Source organism: Cebus imitator, unplaced genomic scaffold (genome assembly GCF_001604975.1).
Source record: "Cebus imitator isolate Cc_AM_T3 unplaced genomic scaffold, Cebus_imitator-1.0 Scaffold98, whole genome shotgun sequence".
Classification (NCBI taxonomy): Eukaryota; Metazoa; Chordata; class Mammalia; order Primates; family Cebidae; genus Cebus; species Cebus imitator.
In genome coordinates, this window is record NW_016107413.1 from 919,057 (window position 1) to 931,687 (window position 12,631).

The 12,631-nt window shown below is 38.4% G+C and overlaps 1 long non-coding RNA gene across 2 annotated transcripts in view; it reads left to right on the top strand.

The window, feature by feature from the left end:
- Positions 1 to 12,631, top strand: part of LOC108309870 — a 170,036-nt gene that overhangs the window by 81,632 nt on the left and 75,773 nt on the right. The window lies entirely within an intron of this gene.

The window sequence follows — 12,631 nt, forward strand, 5'->3', positions numbered from 1 at the left end:
CAAAACCTGTGGGATATAGTGAGAAGAGTACTATAGGAAGAGACAAAGAGGGAAATTTATAGCTGTAAGTCCCTATACCAAAAAAGAGAAAAAAAATCAAATAAATACTAAACAATGCAACTTAAAGAACTGGAAAAGCAAGAACAGGTTGAACCCAAAATTAGTAGAATAAAATAACAAAAGATCAGTGAAACAAAAAGTGAGTTATTTTTAAAAAGATAAAATTGACAACCTTAAACCAGACCAATTAAGAAATAAAAGGAAAAATACCCAAATAAATAAAATCAGATATGAAAAAGAGACATTTACAACTGACATCAGAGAAATTAAAAGGATCTTTAGTGGCTACTATGAGCAACTATAGGCCAATAAATTGGAAAATCTAGAGGAAATGGATAAATTCCTAGACACATAAAATATATCAATATTGAACCATGAAGTAATAGAAAACCTGAACATACCAATAACAAGTAACAAGATTGAAGCACCATAATAAAAGGTCTCCCAGTAAGGGAAAGCCCAGGGCCTGAGGGCTTCACTGCTGAATTCTACTAAAATTTAAAGAAAAATTAATACTAATCCCACTCAAACTCTTCTGAAAAATAGAGGAAAAGAGGATACTTCCAAACTCATTCTATAGGCCAATATTAGTATGATACCAAAACCAGACAAAGACACATAAATGAAAACTACAGGCCAATATCTCCAAGGAATATCGATGCAAAAGTCCTCACAAAAAATACTAGCAAACTGAATTAAGCAATACATTAAGAAGATTGTTTGTCATGACCAAGTGGAATTTTACCAGGCATTCAAGCATGGTTCAACATATACAAATCAATCAATGTAATACATCTTATCAACAGAATGAAAGATAAAATCCACATTATTGTTTCAATTGATGCTGAAAAACATTTGATAAAGTTCAGCATTCCTTCATAATCGAAAACCTCAAAAACTGAGTGTAGAAGGAACATACCTCAACATAATAAAGCTGTATGTGATAGACGCACAGCAAGTATACTGAATGGGGAAAAACTGAAGCCTTTCCCCTAAGATCTAAAACATGACAAAAATGCCCACTTTCACCACTGTTTTCAACATAGTACTGAAAGTCCTAGCTAGAGCAATCTGACAGGAGGAAGAAATAAAGGGTATCCAAACTGGAAAGGAAGAAGGCAAATTATCCTTGTTTGCAGATGGTATGATCTTATGTTTGGAAAAATCTAGACTCCATACCAAAAAACTATTAGAACTAATAAATTCAGTAAAGTTGCATGACACAAAATCAAAATCTGTAACATTTCTGTATGCCAACAGTGAACAATCTGAAAAAGGAATTAAAAAAAAATCCCATTTACAATAGCTGAAAATAACATAAAATACCTACAAATTAACTAAACCAAAGAAGTGAAACATGTCTACAATGATAACTATAAGACATTGACTCAAGAAATTAGAGAAGGCACAAAAAATAGAAAGAGACTCCATGTTCATGGATTGGAAGAATGAATATTGTTAAAATGTTCATATCAAAATACCAATGACATTCTTCACAGAAATAGAAAAAATAATTCTAAAATTTATATGGAATTACAAAAGACCCAGAATACTCAAAGCTATCCTGAACAAAAAGAGCAAAACTGAAGAAATCACATTACCTGACTTCAAGTTACACCAGAGAGCTATAATCACCAAAACAGCATGATACTGGCATAAAAACAGCACATAGAACAATGCAACAGTATAGAGAACCCAGAAACACATCCATACAGTTCACTGTAGAGTGAACTTATTTTTGACAAAGTGCCAGAAACATACATTTGGGAAAATACAGACTCTTCAATAAATTGGGAAAACTGAATTTCTCTGCCGAAGACTGAAACTTGACCCCTCTTTCTTCAATAAATACAGTCTCTTCAATAAATGGTGCTGGGTTTATTAGTCTGTTCTCGCATTGCTGTACAGAACTACCTGAGACTGGTTAATTTATAAAGCAAAGAGCTTTAATTGACTCACAGTTCCACAAGCTGTACAGGAAGCATGGCTGAGGAGGCCTCAGGACACTTACAATCATGGTGGAAGTTGAATGGGAAGACTTGTCTTACATGGCCAGAGAAGAGGAAGAGAGAGAAAAGAGGAAAGTGCCACATACTTAAACAACCAGATCTTGTGAGAACTCACTATCACAAGACTAGCAAGGGGTAAGTCTGCCCCTATGATTCAGTAATCTCCCATCAGGCCCCTTCTCCAACACTGGGAATTACAATTTGACATGTGATTTGGGTGGAGACACAAAGCCAAACCATATCACTGAAAAAACTGGAGGATATCCACATGCAGAAGAAAGAAACTAGACCCCTCTCTCTTGCCATGTACAAAAATCAAATAAAAATGGATTAAAAACGTAAACCTAAGACCGCAAGCTATGAAAATATAACAAGAAAGCATTTGGGAAACTCTCCAGGACATTGGCCTGGGCAAAAATTTCTTGAGCAATACCCCACAAACACAGGCAACCAAACCAAAAATGGACAGATGAGGTCACATCAAGTTAAAAGCCTTCTGCGCAAGAAAGGAAACCATCAACCAAGTGAAGAAACAACCCACAGAATGGAAGAAAAAATTTGCAAACTACCCATATAACAAGGGATTAATGACCAGAATATATAAGGAGCTCAAACGCTTCTGTAGAAAAAAAATCTGATAATGATAAAAAAAATGGGCACAAGATTTAAATAGACATTTCTTAAAAGACATATAAATGTGAAACAGGTGTTCAACATCACTGATCATCAGATAAATGCAAATCAAAACTACAATGTGATATCATTTCAGCCTAGTTAAAATGGATTTTATCCAAAAGCCAGGCAATGACAAATGCTGGTGAGGATGTAAAGAAAAAGGAACTCTGGTATGTGTTGGTTATACAAATTAGTACAACCACGATGGAGAACAGTTTAGAGGTTCCTCAGAAAACTAAAAATAGAGCTACCATACCATCTGGCAATCCCACTGCTGGATATACACTCAAAAGAAATGAAATCAGTAGATCAAAGATATATCTGCACTCTCATATTTGTTGCAGTACTGTTTACAATAGCCAAGATTTGGAAGCAACCTGTTTCCATCAACAGATGAGCCTATAAAGAAAATGTGTACTACTGAAATAAAGTACTATTCAGCCATAAAAAGAATGAGATTCTGTGATTTGCAACAACATGGATTTAACTAGAGGCCATTGGGTTAAGTGAAATAAACCAGGCACAGAAAGACAATCATTGGATGTTCTCATTTATTTGTGGGATCTAAAAATTAAAACAATTGAACTCATGGACATAGAGAATAGAAGGATGGTTACCAGAGGCTGAGAATGGTAGTCGGGGACTGGGAGGGAGGTGAGGATGGTTAATGGGTTAAAAACAATAGAAAAAGTAGATAAGATGTAGTATTTGATAGCACAATAGCAGGACTATAGTCAATAATAATTTAATTGTACATTTTAAAATAACTAAAACAGTATGTTGAATTATTTGGAAGACAAAAGATAAATGCTTGTTGGGATGGATACCCAATTTTCCATTATGTGCGTATTTCACATTGCATGCCTGTACTAAAATATCTCATGTACCTCATAAATATATACACCCCAAAAATTAAAAAAAAAAAAAAATTTTAAAAGACTAATTTAGATAATGATATAACTGCCCTGAAATAGAGGAGTTTTATGGATGCTGAGCTAGATATGACCTAAGATATTGTCAGCAGAGACAGTGTATGTGGAGAATCAGCAGCACAGTAAAATGTTTCTAAGAATATTTTTACAATCTTCAGTCTGTAAGGGCCAGAGAAGAAGTGTATATACATGTTCAATCACTGACTCAAATGCAGTACCTATGGATCCCATGTTATTTTATACTAAAAAACCTATCCCAGCTGCCCACAACAGACATGACCAGGGAAGAGAAAGAGAAGCCTTGAAAATCAACACTGCAGCACGTATCATGGTAGGGCACAGAGTTTGTGAACAGAGGATGCATCTGCCTGTAAGACATAGATTCCTGCAGTACATGTAGTACTGAGATCAGTTTCTCAAGCTTGACTTCCCCTAGACCAGAAGAAACAATCTCAAAGGTTCATTATTATAAGTCTAGCAGATACTGCCTCTTTAATAACCATATTTAATGCAAAGGACTTTCTACAGAATCTAAGATTTGGCCCATCAGATGAAGAGGAGAACCTAGGCTGCCAGTGAAATGAAAATAAAATGAAACTGTAATTCAGACAAGATAAGCACAGATGCAGCCAGAGGGCACTACAGTTTGTTGTTACCATTTATTACAGAGCAGTAGACCGGTATCTTAAGCATATTAATGTATGACTGAGGCTGGGAAGTGGTGGGACCAGGTTGTAGCAGTTTTAGTACAGTTTTGAATTGTGTGATAGTTCAAAAATTTACTATATTAAAGATTTTCATGCTAAATGTGATGAAATTTGTTTAGAAACATATGTTCAAAATGAGATGAAACAAGGGCCGGGCGCGGTGGCTCAAGCCTGTAATCCCAGCACTTTGGGAGGCCGAGGCGGGTGGATCACGAGGTCAAGAGATCGAGACCATCCTGGTCAACACGGTGAAACCCCGTCTCTACTAAAAATACAAAAAATTAGCTGGGCATGGTGGTGCGTGCCTGTAATCCCAGCTACTCAGGAGGCTGAGGCAGGAGAATTGCCTAAACCCAGGAGGCGGAGGTTGCGGTGAGCCGAGATCGCGCCATTGCACTCCAGCCTGGGTAGCAAGAGCGAAACTCCGTCCCAAAAAAAAAAAAAAAAAAAAAAAAAAAAGAAAACACCAAAAAAAAAAAAAAAAAAAAAAAAAAATGAGATGAAACAAGATTAGAACTCAGCTATCACAAATATCATTTGGGTAGACCAGTTTGCTTAAAGTTCTTTTTCTTTTTCTTAATTTGGATTAAGAAACATGAGTATACCTTGATCTAAAGGCTGAGACACAAGATTTATGAATTTACCAAGAACATACAAATGAAAAAGATCACAGACTGATCTTTTTAAGACCTTATTTGATGCTTCAAAAGGATAATGACTGTAAGCAAACTTCCTGGCTTACAACTGTATTTTAATATTTACCTTCTAGTTTGTAATGGAGAATGTATATTTTTTGAAAGTTTTTCCTCATTAGTTAAATTAGCATTACTTAAAATTTATTTTTTTTAGAAAATAAATACAATTTGTGTACATTTAAAGGATGTAAGTCTCTCTAAGCCACCTTGCTGCTGATTTTTCATTGCTCTGTAGTTCTTTTTACTGAAAGTACTATGTTGTCAATGGTAATAAACTTTAGTTTCTGAAACTTCCAAAACCAAGCAAAGGAATCTTGAGTGAATCAAAATATCAGCCTGTGTGTATATTTTACCTACGCTTTAATCAAGAACAACTCTTTGGCTATAGAGGAAATGCTCCGTCTTTCTAAGACTTCTTTACTACTAATAAATATATCTAATGAATGTGCATTCTTCTCATTGACTTCTGAGCATAATACCTTTTAACTGAAAATCTCAATACACAAAAACTGAATAGGCTGTAATATTTTTTATTTTGGGAGTCAATGTATGAATTGAGAGAGGAAATATATATCAGCCCCACTAGAATGTAACCTTTAACTTCCTTGTTTTTTCTCATAAGTTCATTATGGCATTTTGAGCAACATGATCACATGTTAACCATGTGACTAAGCCCCTTCTTAGTCAGCTTGGGCTACCATGACAAAATGTTATAGACTGGGTGATGTAAACAATAGACATTTGTTTCTCATAGTTCTGTAGACTGGGAAGTCTAAGATCAAAGTGCCAGAAGATTCAGTTCCCAGTGAGATCTCTCTCGCTGGCTTGCAGTCAGCTGCCTTCTCACTAGCTCCTCACATGGCAAAGAGAGAGAAGGAACAAGCTCTTTGATATGTCTTTTTAAAAAGGCCCTAATCCCATTGTCTTGACTCCGCCTCATAACCTCATCTGAACCTAATTGTCTCCCAAAAATCTCATCTCCTAATGCCATCATACTGGGGGTTAGGGCTTCAATATATAAATGGGGAGGGGTGGACATGTGAGCAGCGGAATGTTTCTAAGTCCTGTAGTACCAAATTATGTTACCAGCAGTGAATCCAGCAACCTCAATTCTTGTCTCCTCAGAATAAAGAATTTGACCAAGGGACTTAGACAGAATGAGACACCAAGGCAAGCTTTACAGGAGTGAAAATTTATTAAAAAGCTTTAAAGCAGGAATGAAAGAAAGTAAAGTACACTTTGAAGGTGACCAAGTAGGTGACTAGAGAGATCATGTGCATAGTTTGACCTTTTGACTTGGGTTTTTTGTTGTTTGTTTATTTGTTTGTTTGTTTTTCAGATGGAGTCTTACTCTATCCCCCAGGCTGGAGTACAGTGGCTTGATCTCGGTGACTTGAGGTTTTATACATTGGCATGCTTCCAGGATCTTGTGTTACTTCTTCACTGATTCTTCCCTTGGGGTGGACTGTCTGCATGTGCAGTGGCCTGCCAGCACTTGGGAGGGGCTGCATGCGCAGTGTGTTTACTGAGATCGTACACATTGCACACTTGAGGCCTTCCTTTACCAGTCGAGTGTTTCTAGAGAAAGGTCACATACCAGTTAAACTGCCATTTTGCCTTTTAGTGCACATGCTTGAGATTACTCACCTAACTCCTGAGATTTTACTGGGAAGTTGCTGATCCTCAGTTTTAGTTTTTTTTTCTATCTATTGGGAAATCGCCTTTTGCTGGCACTGGCAGTGACCAATTGTTATTTTAGACAGATAGCTTAATAACTGATCATCATGTGATGGTTGCCTGACATTCCTGAGAGTGGGGAGGCCCTTCCCTGCCCTGCTCATGTCTGACTAGCTACCTACGGTAACAGACACAAACATTCAGTTCATAAAAGCCCCCTAGTGTTTTTAATATTTTGATGCATTTTACTTGCAAGTACCTATGGAATACTCCTGAGCCAGGCACTGTGTCTGGTGTACAATTGAGTTTGTCAATTATATGATGATTCATTAAGCATTCATAAGTATCTTTTTATCCTATCATAGATTTACAAGGTTCTACCAGCATGACAAAAAGCAACCCAACACTAGCTTCTTCAATGAGATTTTTTTTTTTTTGAGAAATTTATCTCACTGTCTCTTCAACTCAAATGAGTTTTGCCTGCATACAATTGCACAGATATATTTTTCTTTTAGTCTAAAATTCCTAAACCTTCATACCAACGTATTATTCTGCTTTATGATAGTTTTAAGACCAGAGATATTAATGTAAAACCCACTTGCAAAAAGTTCTACAATCCTTTATTACAATTCTAAAATCCATAAAACTGTAAATAATGAAAGTTATTTTCTTTTTAACATCTGATCTGAATTGACATGAAACTCTTTATCATCCTTATTCATTGCAGTTAATGTGAGTATGTTTACATTTTGTTGAAGAAATTTTAGGGTTTTACCTCCAGGCCTAAGAAGCCAACTACACTAAACAAATGGAAGTACACTATTAGTGAAGAGGAAATGGTACACTCATTTTTTTCTCACATCAAATTAATAAATGAGAACCTCTGGAGTGTTGTGTTTAACTTGCAGTAGAACATTTTTAAAGGGACAAAGACAAATGACTTTGGGGTTAGGGAAGACCATTAAGAAGCTTGGTGGATTGAAAAAATTGTCTTCCATGAATTTGCAAACTTTGAAGCTTCTTGGTTCATGCAGTTCCCTCAGCCTGGAATGTTGGCATCATTTCTGTGTTTTGTCATCCCTCAAGGCCCTGTGAAAATAGCACCTCCTTGGTGAAGTTCTCCCTGATTCTCACCCTCAGCCTCTAAGATGAATCAGTCATTTTGTCTCCTGTGCCCTACAGAACCTGCCTTGCATAATTCCAAAATAATTTGTTTTATAGTTATGCCTTACCTGACCAGGCCCCAAATCTGTTACTCTTCAGAGAGCAACTAATGTCTTATTTCTGTTTCTATCCTCTAGTACCAGTCACACGACTTGTACATAATAGCCACTCTATTTATGTGTATTTAATGAATCTGGAGATGTTTATTTAGCCTGGGGAAAATAAAACTTGGGGTAAACACAAAAGCTAAACTCAAATATGTGAATGTGTGTCATTTAAGGAGAGAAAAAACATATTGATAGTGGCAGGAGGCAGACAAATCCCTAGGAAGATAGCAGCGGGTCCCTAGTGAAACTCTGCCTTCAAATCAAAGACAGTTTAAAACTTGAAAACCAAGATAGAAGTCTCAGAATCCATGGGCCAAACTGAGAACCTCTCTTCCCATTTGGTGTACTTTCGTCTGATTGATTCCCACTCTTCACCTATTTTACATATACCTATCCTTACCTAATTGTTTTTTTTATACTGTCCATGCCCACTTTCAAGTGATGCCTTTGTTTTAGCCTTTTTTGCATACTCACAAACCAATCAGCCTTCAGTCCCCATTCTGAACCCATAAAAGCCCTGGACTCTGCCCGACGCGGTGGCTCCTGCCTGTAATCCCAGCACTTTGGGAGGCCGAGGTGGGCGGATCACGAGGTCAAGAGATCGAGACCATTCTGGCCAACATGGTGAAACTCCGTCTCTACTAAAAATACAAAAAAATAGCCAGGCGTGGTGGCACATGCTTGTAGTCCCAGCTACTCGGGAGGCTGAGGCGGAAGAATCACTTGAACCCCGGAGGCGGAGGTTGCAGTGAGCCGAGACTGCGCCACTGCACTCCAGCCTCGAGACAGAGCAAGACTCCGTCTCAAAAAAAAAAAAAAGCCCTTGACTCAGCCACACTTTGAGACTGCCCCCCAATGGGCAAGGGGAGCTACCTGACTTCAGATAGGGGGTTGCCATCTCTAGGTTCCCTCTCCGCTGACGGTTGTCGCTCAATAAAATTCTCCACCCTGCTCACCCTCCAGCAGTCAGTGTAATCTTATCCTTCTTGGACATGGGACAAGAATTTGGCTCCTGTCGAATGCAGGTATGAAAAAGGCTGTAACGCTGTAGCCCTCCCAACCTCTGCTAGTGCCAGGTGGCCCCATGTTACCGGAAGCAGCAGCATGCTGGGCCAGCCCTGGAGCCACAGGCCAGAGTGGAGCAATGGGACTGAAAGAGGTGTTAACATGCACCCATTTGTCAGACTGTGGACAGGGAGACTGAAAGAGTTGTTAGCACACTCTAACATCTGCTTTAGGACTTCGGGGTTGCTGGCATCCTTATTCATGCACCACCACTTTCCTCTTGCCCGGATGCCAGCACCCAAGGCAGAGGCAGCTCGCAGCATGCCCAGCCCAGCTGTAGGCTGAGTGTGGATGCTATAGTGAGCACAGGATCCAGGCCAGAGCACAGGCCAGATGCAGCTCCACAGGCCAAGTGCGTGAGTTGTCTCCTATGGTGAGCCTGGGGCTGAACGAGGGACAGGTGGGGGCATCGCTGGCCACAGAGGTCTCTGGCTGGCAAAGTGGCACCAAAAAATTCTCCGTCAATATTCTGTGTTAGGACAGAAGGCAATATTTGGATCAAGGCTGAAAATTAAAGAAAGACTTTGTGCAATACAATTTAGCATTTTATTAATAAAAAGACACCAGATGAAACATACTACCCCAAAACATGATGAGGGGGAAGTAAGAAGGCATTTCAACAAAAAGAGGGACCTGTTAAAGTGATATTGGCACTGTTTGGCAGGACTATTCAAACCTGGGACTAGCTTAAGCATCTAAAATATTAAAGGTAGTGAACCATAATCCACTAGATAAAAGAGAATCCATATATTAATAATGAGACAAAACTAACAACAAAAAACCCCAAACAGATCAGAGAGGGGAAGGAGAGAAGGTACTTATTTACAGAAGCTGGCCAACTAATAAATGTAGAAAAATCATTATTTGCAGCTATCATAATAATAATTGACTAATACGAGATTAATCAATGGACACCAACGTTGAGAAAAGAAAAATAGCTCAGAGCAGTCTGAGCTATGCAAGGCTTACAAAGTGTATCAAACCACAGAGACATGAGTATGCAGCTTGAGCCCTACCCACCACATCCATGCCTTGGAGTAATTGTTTAAAGGCATTTTGTTCCTGACTGGCTGCCTCACCCATTACCTTCATGTTCCTGAAATTTGTGATGGAAAGAACAATGTATAGTCAGTCAATAGCTTATGTTATTTTAATGTAAACTTACAGTAAACAGTTTAGGAGTTACCTCTTCCTTTTTTCTTTTAAAACCCACTTGTAACTGCTACTAATTGCAGCATATATTTAGGGCAACTTATATATATGCTTCTGGGCTGCAGTCCTCAAACTTGGCCCGAATAAGCTCTTTACTTATATTAGTTTTGCTACAGCTTTTTTCCTTTAGGTTGATAAAACATTTGGATGAGGATTGTTTGGGAATGGGACATAGTTACCCTTAGTCAGTCCCCATTTTCACAAAAGGAAAAATGTGCTTTTATAGGGGAAAAATTCTACAAACCAATGGCCCTGAACTCCTCAAAAATATTAATAACGTGAGAAACAAAGAAAGGCTGAAAAATATACCAGTTAAACTAAACTATAAAATAGAGGCCAGGCATGGTGGCTCCTGCCTCTAATCTCAGCACTTTGGGAGGCTGAGGCAGGTGGGTCACTTGAGCCCTGGAGTTCAAGACCAGCCTGGACAACCTGGTAAAATCCTGTCTCTACAAAAAATTAGCAAGGTATGGTAGTGCATGCCTATAGTCTAGCTACTCAAGAGGCTGAGGTGGGAGGATTGAATGAGCCCAAGAAGTCAAGGCTGTAGTGAGCCATGATTGGGCCACTGCACTTCAGCCTGGGTAACAGAGTGATACCCTGTCTTAAAAAATAAAAATAAAAATAAAGGAATATGACCACTGTATATGTGCATGATCCTGGGTTAGATCTGCATTGGAAAAAAATCGCTCTAACAGACAATTCTGGAGACAGACAATTATGAAATGTCTTCATAACAGTTTGGAGACAATTATTGAGATTTGAATATAGCTTGCATATTAGATAATGTATCCTGATTTATTTTCCTGACTTTGATAACTACAGTAGGCTTGTTCTTGTTCTTGGAAGATACACTCCAAAAAATACAGGTGTGAAAGATCATTTTCTTTGTAACTTACAAGTGGTTCTGTAGCAGTAAAAAGGAGGTTTAACATAATTAGCTCAATTTTGCTCTGAACTTCCTCCCCTGCATTGATATAATTTAGGTTAACTGCTTTTGCTTATCTCTTTACATAGGCCAAGCTAACTATGGGAGGAATTTAGTTTATAGTTTAGTTTTAAAGCAAAGATGATCATAGTTTCTTCCCAAAACTAAAGGCCCCAAAGAGATAAGAATAGTGTATGCACAAGTAACAATGTTATGTTAAAGATTTGTAGAAGCAATTTGACCTGACCAAGGACAAAGAAGTTTCACAAGACTCCCTTGTACCATTGCTGCTGCCCACATGTCTGTGATCGTTGGCCACCTCTTGATCATAACTCCCTCCCTCCTCCCCTTCCCCTAACATAAGAGGAGCCTAAAATTCTATTAACTTAAGATGGTTCTTTAGGACATTAGTCCATCATTTTCTTGGCTTGATGGCTGTCTGATCAAATCCCCTTCCTTGTCCTGACACGTTGACTCTTGACTTGTTGGCTCTTGTGCAACAAGAGGTATAAGCTTGGGCTCATTTACAAATTTGGCAAGCTCAGCAGCCTGGAGTGGCTGCTCATGGTCAGTTGACCCTGTCCATGGAATTATTGGGTAAACCCCCATAGGTGTCAGATCCATTTGTTCTGTGAGCTCCACCCTTAATTTCTTGGGATGGCACTGGCTGCCCAAACACATAATTGTTGAAGCAAGGAACTCACAAACTCCTGCAAGTTGGTGGATGCAATTTGGAAGTACAATAAGTTGCTTCAGTGTATACAACTGGGAACACCCTTCCCCTTCATTTGGGCTTTTCCTCAGAAGAAGCCACTTTGATTTTATATTTGATTGGAGTACCCTGTTAAAGAGGGGAATAGTTGTTTGACTTCTACCTGATTTGAGAACCAGCTGATTTGCATTTGTCTGTCAGTTGTTTTTGTGGGCCCTAGGCTTACATGTTTAAAAACATGGGAAAGTTCAAAGGCATGCTCAGGTTTTCTGGGACTCTAACTGGTTATATATTATGGCCTGTTTGGTGCACTTTAAAAAACTGGTGGGAAAATTACAGTAAGGGAAATTTAGAGCTCAAATGGTTAACCTGCAACTATACAGTTAGAATCTTCTAAAGCTATTTCTTTCTTTTCTTTTCTGTCTGCTTTGAATCTGCTGTTATTAAGCTGCTGGTATTCAGATAAAACTCACTGTTTATGGTCTAGCTAAAGTGTAAACGTTAGAAACTCATTTGAAACTGAAGGAAACAAAAGGGTAAAACAGGTTTTTAAAAATCAAACTGCCATAGAGACTGCTTTACCCAAATTTTGGTCTACAACTTTCAGTGGATTATTTGTTTAGGCAAAGTTTAGCCATGTGAACAAGTCTCAGTTTTGTCAGAGATGTAATTTGGATCCAGCTACCTT